The following is a 10792-nucleotide window of genomic DNA, read 5'->3' on the forward strand; positions in this document are numbered from 1 at the left end:
TCTGGAGTGACTGGAGATGCAGTCACCCTCTAGTCCGCCATCTTGGATCGCCCCGTGGAAAGAGTCTGCAACCGGAGGGGGCAGGGCCGCCTGGAGAAGTCTCTGGTTGCCCTGCCCTGATCCCAGAGGCTGCTTGTGGGTCGAAGCTCTCCGTTGGCTTGGGGACTTGTGGCTGGCTCTGTGTAGAAAGGCTCTCACTGGGCCGTCTTCTCCAAGAAGCTAGCCTTGAAAGGCGCCTCCCGCCACAGGGGGCCGGGCTGCTTGGGGAAGTCCCTGGCTGCCCTGTCCTGGTCCCTGAAGCTGCTTGCGGGCCGGAGCTCGCTGCACTGGCTCCGGGACTTGGAGCTTGTTCTGATCAGAAAGGCTCTCACTGGGGGACCTGCTCTGAGAAGCTGGAGAAGCTGGCCGTGTGGGAGAAGCTGGCCGTGTGGGAGAGGCCCACCGCTGGAGTGCACAGGGCTGCCTGGGAAAGACTCTAGCTGCCCTGCCCTGCTCCGATAAGCCACCTCTATCCGGGCCTGCCGCCCAGGCCGAGCTTTACCCGGTGGGGGAGACTCACCTGTGGCTCTGTTTTAGTCTGAGTCTCTCAGTGCCTCCCCTTCTTGAATCCTGGGTTCTGGAGTGACTGGAGATGCAGTCACCGTCTAGTCCGCCATCTTGGATCACCCCATGGAAAGACCCTCCGGCCAGAGGGGGCAGGGCTGCCTGGAGAAATCTCTGGCTGTCCTGCCCTGATCCCAGAGGCTGCTTGCGGGTCAGAGTTCTCCGTTGGCTCGGGTACTTGTGGCTGGTTCTGTGTAGAAAGGCTCTCCTCCCTTAGACTATTAGTTAGTCTTTTTCTGATTCATGTGTAAGCTAATGTACAAACAGCAGGGTTGCTCCTGTGCATGGGGTAATTGATATTGATCACCAAGGGGAAAGTCGGGTACTCTGCACAACTGGCATCTGAAATCCTGGGAACAGATTGGGTGGCAATTCATACCATTAGCCAACATTAATGAATACTATAAAACCCAATAAAGGCAACACCAATAAGGATACACGTCCCTAGGAAGGGAATTTGCAGTGTGTCATTATGTGAAGATCCTCCAGCTCATGATGACCAATGAGGAGTGGATTTTGAGATAGTGAATTATATATGACAAACCTGGCTTCTCAGTCAAATGCTGGGAAAGAATTCTCTTTGCATTAGGAAGTGACGTGATAATACATGGAGGAAGGGATGATGATTGTGCTGGCTGTTCTTAAGGATTTCCATAGAAAATGAGCCAAATGTGGTTCAAAGTCAATTTTTTAACACGGTGCGAGGAAGGATTGATGGGAAATGGTCTGGGGAGTTCATTTTTTCTTATTCTTCTGATTTCTCTATGTCTGCATGTGTTTTAATCATAGCAGTCTGATCCTGTTAAGTGCATTTCTTCCTTTCCTTGGGACAGTGGACAAGAAGATGGGGAGTAGTAACAGGTTCTGCCATCCTTGCAATATTTCTGAAACAGGCATTACATGGTATTCTACTGAAGTCCACTGGTGATTACTTGTTTTCCAAAGGATAAAACCTAAACTCTTAAACTCCTAAGATACTATGGGACATGCACAATGTCATCCCTGATTATCTTGCTGGTTTCTGCAGCCATCTGCCTTCAAACACAGATCTCCTGCCCCTTGCCTACACAGGCAACAAGAAAGCATGTGTCTTTGAGCTGCTCAACATCTTCCCCTTCCCCCAAAGGATGGGAGAGCAGGTGTGAACTGAGGTTGTCATAAGTCACCACTGCAGGACTCTGGGAGAATTAATCTCTGAGAGGTCCCGAATAATTATTTTATCTTTCATTAGTTCCTCCAGCATCAGTACTCCTCTGGGATGCAGAGATCCTTGGACTCCTGTGTGTAGAAGGGGAAGAATGAGAAGGGATGCGGCAGTTATGTGAAGACTACAGAGGCCGTTACTTCCTGTGCTTCTAATGAATAAACGGGAGTAGGATCAGGTCCCGGGAGTCAAAATCAACCACCCTGGGTGAGTTCGTAGATGCGTGAATGAGTTCCTATCTGTCTTTTGAATGTGATTGAATTGAATTCCCAGGTTGTATGATGTTCAGCAGAAAAATTTCTCAGGTTTGTTAAGTTTCCTCTTCCAACTTTTCTTTTCCAACTTTTCTTTTCCATCTTTTAACCTTCCAAGACTTTTTCACATGATTTAAATAATTTGATTAGTGTTCAGTATATTCATGTTTTATTAATAATATTCATTACTATAACATTGTGCAGTGTCCTTGAAATGCTTGTATCATGTTCATGTAAAAACTGTCTTATGAATAAGGGTTCAGTACTGTAATACTTCTTGAACATTCTTTCGTTTACATTCACCTGTGGAGTTTAAAAACCTTGCATGGGCCTCCTGTCATAGATGATGATTAAATTTATCTTAAGGTACTCACTAACCTGCATTTTTAATGACAATGTATATGTTTGATACTCAAGTGCAGTTCAGTGACAACAGTACTGACATCACCTTGGGGTTCATTTAAAATGTAGTAGTGAGCTACAGAACCAGATTAGGTTCTTAACAGAATCCCCAGGTGTCGTGCATGCATATTAAATTTTAGAGACAGGCTCTAAGTGATTCTTATGTGCAGGTCAGGTTGAGAACTGTGGATTTAACAGCTGTTAGAACTTCATTGGGCTGTCAGTGATAACATCGGCAGATGATGTCTGTGGTGTGTGATCCCTGTAAATACTCCTTACACATGAGATCATTGCACTCACTCATCAGGGAATTCAAAAGTGTGAGATACCAGGTGCGTGATCTACATGTTTCTTCCCACTGTAATGCCAACACCTAATATTCAAGGGCACATACTGTTAATGTGGCAGTGTGGAACACCATCAGCAGGGAGAAGTTACCAGCAGTCATACTCATTCATTTCATCTTAGCAAAATGGGCTCCCCACATCTGGTAAAGTTCTTTCTCTGCTTCCCTTGACAGCTTTTTGATGTAGGGGGAGTTTATTAGTCAGGGCCAACTAAAAGAATTATTAGGATGTGTATGTGTATGATTATGTGTGCAAATTTCAGAACCGAGTGCATGATATCGACTGTTTCCAAGTTCACAGCCTCTAGTGGAAGACTGCAAACTGTAGTCCAGGAAAGGATGGATGTTACACTTTTGAATGCAGAGCATTCTGGAGGCAGAATTCTTCAGGGGAGGAAAGTCTTTTGGGGATCAAATTCTTTTTATTTTTTCAGGAACTGGTATTTATTATCAAACTCATATTCAATGTCAACAAGATGCCACAACTACAAAAAAATTGTGCATATCACAATCTCAATGCAAACAGTCAAGTGGAACCCATGTCATTAAAAAAGTAATTCAAATTACCCCAAAAAGCAGCTAAATTTTTTAAACATCTTTATATACCTAGCTAACAGATTCAAATGGTTAACAAAAGAAAATACAAATTCAGAAGTCTGGTACTATGGTGTCTTAAAAAAGGCAACTGCTTAAGCGTTTCTATGAATTTGAACATCAGTCTCTCCGCCACTGAGCTTCATGCCATTCATCATCCAGCAGGCTCCCTCAGCCACGTCTGGCGACTCAAACTTAACCACATTGCACCCCTTGGACTTCCCATTCTCCATTTGATGTTGTCACGGAGCACGTGGCTACATTCTTTGAATTTGTCCTTTAGCATATTCCATGTAAAATCAAATGGGAGATTGCTCACAAGTATCTGGCAGGCCTTTCTGTTCACCCAGAAGCATGGCCTCTAGCTCTGCCAAAGGAATCCATAATCTTCCTCCAAAGTTGACATGTTCCATTTCAATGGTGCAGTCGAAGCTGGCACCGTAACCACCCCCCATGGCCAGAACAGTACGGTCAATGTCAGCTCCCAGGGCTGGACCCACGATTGGACCCAAGGTCCAATGGGTGCTCAAGGATGTTGGCGCCCATTCTCTCCAGGCCCATGCGCTCAAGACGGTTGACTCCCATGTGCTCCAGGCCCATCTGCTCCAGGTTGTTGACTCCCATTCACTGTAGGCTGGTGGACATGTGATCTATCACGGGGCCCATGTGCTCCATGGTTGGGCCCATGCACTCAATTGTTTGGCCCACATGGTCGATGGGAACAGCCATGCACTTCACACTGAAACCCACGCTGGCACCCATGTGCTCAACCGCAGAGCCAACACGCTCCATGGTCTGGCCCATGCGCTCGATGCTGGGGACCATGTGGTCAAGGCCCTTTGACCCATATGCTCGATGCCAGAGCCCATGTGTCCATACCAGGCCCATGCACTGGATCTCCCAGCCCACTTGATTCATTCCATGGTCCAGGTTGCACCCATGAGCTCCATGCCAGCACCCTCAATGCAGTCAGTGTCCCTTTCCATCCCAGGGATGCTGCCTCCACCTCCACCTCCTCCTTGCTTTGCAGTGATCTCTCTTCTCTTCAGTGCATTACTTAGGAGTTCATTTATTTGGTCCATGTTCATCCCAGATCCAAATAGTCCTGTGTTTTCCATACCACCACCAAGGGGTCCCTCCCTGCCTACAGACCCTGTGTAGGCATCAGTAGGCTGCCCTCCTGGTGCTAACCCCATGCCAGTACCACCAAGTCCACAGGGACGTTGCTGTGGACATTCAGGAGGGAAAAAAATCTCCCTTTGGTAAGGCCCTCTCATCCATTTTGATGAGCATTGGTCTATCAAGTAGCATTTGGCCGTTAAACATAGATATAGTTGACTGGGGACAAATTCTTGATCAGGAGAATAAAGTCTGTCTGTCTTTCCTCTAATTTTTCCACTGATGATACAAGGCTTATCACATACAGGGTAATTTTCTTTTGTTAAAGTCTGTTGAGTTAAATATTAATCACGTTACAAAATATCTTTATGGCAATGTAGAAGTCATATTTGATGAAAACTTGGCCTCAGGACGTGGCAAAGTTGACACGTAAAATTAGCCATCACATATGGTATAGATATCCGAGGAGGAACTCAAGGGAGAGCTTTAAAACTTAGGGTTCTTTCCTCTTTTACAATAATTTACATAATGCTCTCATATTTATTTTAATCCCATTGATTTGATGGCATCCTGTGTATTAAAGCATAAGAATGCTTCATTGGCATCAGTATTGCTGAAAAGGGCAGGGCATCTGATGTCCCCTAGTATTTTCCATGAACAGAAAGGCTACATCTGAAAAGTTGGAAATGTAGTGACAAATTTTGGTGCTAGGTGGTGAGGTCCAAAGAGTTTGTATTCTGGGAGGATAAAAGTAGCAATTATTCTATTTAAGGGGAGTTGACTTCCTTAAAGTTGAAGGGATAGGTCTCATCCTGAAGGACAGCCAACAAATATTGATGAAGCATTGGCCACATCAGGCTCCATGCCAGGCCCTGCCCTGCTGCAGGCATGAGGCAGACATGGCCTTTCCTGCATGAAGTTCACAACCTGGTGAGAAGTCAGCTCTCAATCTGTGATCAGGACATGAGCCATATTACATCAGAACAAGATTACGTGGAAACTGCTGCAGGACTCACGTAGTGTGTGGACCCAAGGGAGTTGTAGCTTAGCAAGTGTCATGTAATATGCCTGAAAGTAATTGTGGGTAAGCCAGGTGAAGAGGGAGCAGATGGACAAAGTGATAGGCAGGAGGAACAGCGAGTATGAGATGCTAGTAAGTCTAGCATTGCTGCAGAGTGGATTGCAAGTGTCCCTGTGCAGACAGATGAGACAGTGGAAGTAGATGCATGTCAGGTGATAAAGCAACATGCCCTTAAAAGGAATGTTATCTTAAAAGCAATGCCAATCCTCTGAAGCACTCATCAGGAGAGGGTTAATCAGATTTCTATTATTTCAGACTATTACTATGTGAATGAAGCATATTGAAGGTGAAGGGTATTGAGGCATAGAAAGAGGGACATTACTTGAAAGACTGTTCAAAGGTGTAGAACAGATAAGATGCCACCTTGGACTAGGAATGTGACATTGTGATCGGGAGCGGATGAAGTAGCAGGAGAACAAAGCTTAGAATATACATGACATAGTATGCTGGAGTTGATGGTAAGGTAAAAGAATGAATGAAACAATTCAGAGACTTCAGGTCTGATGCTGCATTCGTTTTTGAAATGTGAGAGAGTAAATGAGGAGGAGGGTGGTACCGAGGCAATGCAATCTGATGCATTTGGATAGGGACCTAAGGTGGTTCAGCTTAAGGAGCCAATGATTCACTGAAGGGAAGATAATAGTTATGGGACACAGAGATTTGTAGATTACTTACTGATTTTTATTTTATATTATAATTTATTTTTTGGAGTGCTGGGGTCAAACCCAGAGTCTTGTGTATATTAGAGAAGCACTGTATCCCTGTACTCAGTCCCCAGCCCCTACATGTGAGTTTTAAATGCTGATCTCGACATTGGAGTGGATGAGTTTTTCTTGGGGGTGTGCATAGATTTATAAGAGTATAGCACATAAAAATTCCTTGAGGAAAATCAGCATATAAGATACAGATGGAACAAGAGCAGTTATGTTTCCCTGGGATTACCAGCCAGGCAGGTATGAATGCATTTTGTCTCAGAAGCTAGTATATAAGAGTGTTAGGAAAGGATGGAATATTCAAACATGTTACAGGGAGATTAATAAAAAGAGACACCAATGATTATACAGAGAACAGACTTTGGGCTTTAATGCTTCCAATTATTGTAAAGAAAATGAGATCATTTATTATAGAACAAGTATCAGACAAAGTATGATAATAGAAGAGTGTTCATTTCTTTGGCTTGTTAAGGGATTCTCTTACTTTCCCATAAAGATACTGGAGATAGAGCATGACAGGAAGAAACCAAATTCTCAAGAGTTCCTCTTCCTGGGTCTGCCCATCCAGTCAGAGCACCAAAACCTGTTCTGTGCTCTGTTCCTGGCCATGCCACATCCTGAGGCACCTCTTCATCGTCATTCTCATTCACCTGGACTCCTGTCTCCACACAACCATTTATTTGTTCTCAGCATCTTGTCTTTTTCTGACTTCTGCTTTTCCTCTGTCACAGTGTCCAAATTGCTACAGAAAAAGCAGAGTTAAGTTTCATCCACTCCCTTTGAAGGCTGCCGGATTCAAATGTACTTCCTCCTGCTTTTTGGAAACTTCAAGATCTTTCTCCTTGTGGCCATGGCTTATGACCACTATGTGACCATCTGCTTTTCCCTGCACTGCTGTCATGAGCCCTGAGCGCTCTCTCTCCCTGGTGGTGCTGTCGTGGGTGCTGACCGTGCTCCCTTCCATGTTGCACACTCTGCTCCTGGCCAGATTATCTTTCTGTTCAGACAGCATGATCCCACATTTTTTCTGTGACATCTCTGCTTTGCTGAAGCTGGTCTGCTCTGACACTCATGTCAATGAGTTGATGACATTTATCATGGGAGGACTCATTATTGTCATTCTATTCCTACTAATCATCCTGTCCTTTGCGTTAATTTTCTCCTCCATATATTCAAGGTTCCTTCTTCTTGTGGTTTTCACAAGGCCTTCTCACCTGTGGCTCCCACCTCTCTGTGGTGTGTCACTATGGTGTGGGACCATTATTGGTCTATATTTATGTTCATCAGCTAACAGATCTATTAAGGCTGTGATGTGGTAACTCGCATGCTGAGCTCTTGCACCTGCAATCTGAGGAACAGAGACATGAAGGGAGCCCTGAGAAGAGTCTTTTGTAAGAAGACAGTTTTATTCTCTGTATCATGGTAACCCTTGAAATATGTACAGATTTTGTTCAGTATAAATATTGTTTGATATTTGAATCTTATTGCAGATTTTTGTTTCCATGTTTCTGATCAAGTGAAATGATTTTCCAATAAATAAGAACTGAAACAGAGGTGTGTAACTGATGTAAAATGTGTTCTCAGTGACCTGGTGGGAAGGTTTCCTGTTTGTTAATTCTAGCTGACCCTGGAAGGCATAATTTAAATCATTTAATTTAAATTTCTGTCTGAAGATCTTAAACAACTAATTTATCATGTGTTTTTGAAAACCAAAACTTGACTTTAAATGCTTGTTCTCCTAGGTCAGTGCTAAGATTCAAACAACTCAGGTCAGGTCAACAGTCGCTCTTGTAAATTGAACTTTTCATTCCTAAATAGAAATCTGTTTTTGAGCAAGTGTTCACATCATTCTCATAACCTTTTTTCCTTCTTTTTTTTTTCTTCTCACGTATGCATTTCCCTTCCTTTTGACTTGATGTGTATTTAAATGCTCACTGTATTTGCTTTCTTATAGCAGTTTAGTTTGTATTTTCTGGAAACTAAGTCCTCTTGGGGCCCTAAGTGTTGTTTCCTCAAACATGGTCAAGGAGGCCAGAGTCTGCTTTTAACCTGGCTCTTTAAGGATCACCTTTCCCTCCTTGGTTTTTCAAGTTATCAATAAACTTTATATCCATGATCTTATTTAACTCCTCTGATGATTCCATGAAGGAAAGGGAATCTTATTGTGATGTCAAAGATTGAAGAATGTGGAATTTGAACATGCCAGTGGTCCACTGTGTGTCAGTACTGAGCCTGTTTAAGACTGCAGACCTCAGAAATAGAATTTGTAGCTTAGGTTTTTTCGATGCGAGCTGCTTGTGTCGTTGTCTAGATTTCCATTCTTGGTCATTAGCTTCTTTTGTCACCTGCAAGTGATGACAACCAAATTTGTCATTTCAACTTCTCCTGTCACTGACCTCCACATCTCTGCAGCACATCCTAGTTTTTATCCTGATTTTTCAATAGATATCTTCACTTGATACTTTCTGACACACACAAAGTTGACCTCTTTATTAACTTCCACATACATTGTTTGTCCTACATTCCATTTTTTGAACACATCACCTTCCAAATAGTTGCCTAATAAACTGTGTATGTTTGTGTAATTATGGGTATGTGTTCACAAGAAGGATTATTGTTCTCAGCCACATGGAAAAGAATCACACTGGACCATCACCTTATATACCCTGTACTAAGTTACAGGATAGGGAGATTGCCAAATAGAGAGCAATGTGCTTGCTGCTGTTTCCTTAGATTGGTGATGCCACATTCCACTTAATCTTCTAGAATCTTCATTTTCAAATGCTGGTGACAAGAGACACAGGTAATAGTGTTCTTAATTCGGCCCATATCTTACCATTACCTCCAGTCCTTACTCCTCAATATGAGGCTTTATATGTCTGCCATTTTTCTCTCCATTCTTTTCAAGAGAAACAGATGCCAATCAGCACATAATCTGCACTATGTCTTTGAACAAGCAGAAGCTTCAAGCATATTGATGAACATTTTTGAAAGTTTCAGGATAATTTTGGATTGTCTTTAATTCTTACACCTTAGTTACTAATTTCAGGAGTAATCCGGTGATGGGGAGAAATAAATTAATTCCCAATCAATGTCATCTACATGAGTCTCTAGTATTTTTGAGATACTTTCAAATCATATACAAAGATAACTTAGTAATTTTTCTACTTCATAATTATCTTTACTTATAATCATAGAAACAAAAATCCTTAAACAATGTACTTTTTTGTAATTTTATCCAACAAATGCTTTCATTATGGTAATATGCAGGTTGAAAAGAAAACTAAGGAAATATACTTGTTTAAGAAACTTTATTAAAAAGTTCTTATTTTACAAGCTTATATGTGTGAAAATTAAAAAGTGTACCTTGTGAGTTTACCATGAATTTCAATAATTTCTCAGTCCCTCTGGGTCTTGTGGAGGAGTGAGCATTGCCCACCAGTGCTCAGTCTTCTCTAGGTCCTGTGGGTGAGTGCACATTGCTCACAAGTGCCCAGTCTCCACAGGATCTCTGGGTGATCTTCCCCTGCCCATTATTGATCAGATTCCTCTGCAACCTGTGGGTGAGCACCCCTCACCCAGCAGTGCTCAGTCTCCTTGGGGTCATTAGGGTAAATGCCCTTCGCTTATCAGTGTTCAGTCTCCTCTGGGTTCTGTGGGTGAGTGCCCCTCGCCCTCCGGTGCTTCGTCTCCTCTGAGCCTTATACCACCTGGCTCATTTAAGGCTTAACTGTGTGGGTGAGTGCCTTTCCCTCCCATGCAAGGACAATCTTTGGCCTTAGAAGACTGTCCATATCAACACTACTGAGGAAACTTGGAGAAATCTGGATAGCTCTTCTTTCCAATAACCTTGCTTGGCCTTTTGTGTAGGTATAGAGACAGGCTTCTCAACAGGGCCTGCAACCACAAGACCATCGTTAGTGGATCTCAATACAAACAGCACTGAGGACCTGGATCCATCACTCATTAGTCACCATTTCCACACCTTTTGGCTCAAGTGGCTGTGCTCTCAGGCATGATTGAAACATGCCCAGGATTGCCGAGGTCCCTGTGACCAATGGATGATAGCCAGATTTCCAACTCTTGTCGGGATCTTCTGTGACTTGCCACTGAGCGTTACCTTTTCTCCAGGGAAAAAACACCTTGGGATATTTGGATCAGGAACAATTCTCACCTTAACAGGACAGTGTGAAATGTGGCAAAGGACAATTTCCCACCGTTATGGAGGACCTCCTGAGATCTGTGAAAAAGCACCACTGTCCATCATCACTGAGGCAATTGACACATGGGTCTGAGGAGTCTCCACAAGGTTCCAAGGACTCTGAGTCCTGTGGGTGGGCTCCTCTCTCCCACCAGTGCTCAGTCTTCTCTGGGTCCTATGGGGCGCCCCTCACCCACCAGTGCTCAGACACCCCTGAGTGTTGAGGCTGAGCACTCCTGGCCCCCACCGGGGCTCAGTCATCCTTAGCTTCTGTG

General features: G+C 43.6%; 2 pseudogenes; one reads left to right on the top strand and one right to left on the bottom strand.

The window, feature by feature from the left end:
- Nucleotides 1-3498: 3498 nt before the first annotated feature.
- On the bottom strand, nucleotides 3499-6830 carry LOC124979346 (heterogeneous nuclear ribonucleoprotein M-like; annotated as a pseudogene).
- Nucleotides 6831-6923: 93 nt separating this feature from the next.
- Nucleotides 6924-7635, top strand: LOC124979347 (olfactory receptor 1468-like; annotated as a pseudogene).
- The last annotated feature ends 3157 nt before the right edge of the window (nucleotides 7636-10792 follow it).

Source organism: Sciurus carolinensis, chromosome 3 (genome assembly GCF_902686445.1).
Source record: "Sciurus carolinensis chromosome 3, mSciCar1.2, whole genome shotgun sequence".
NCBI lineage: Eukaryota > Metazoa > Chordata > Mammalia > Rodentia > Sciuridae > Sciurus > Sciurus carolinensis.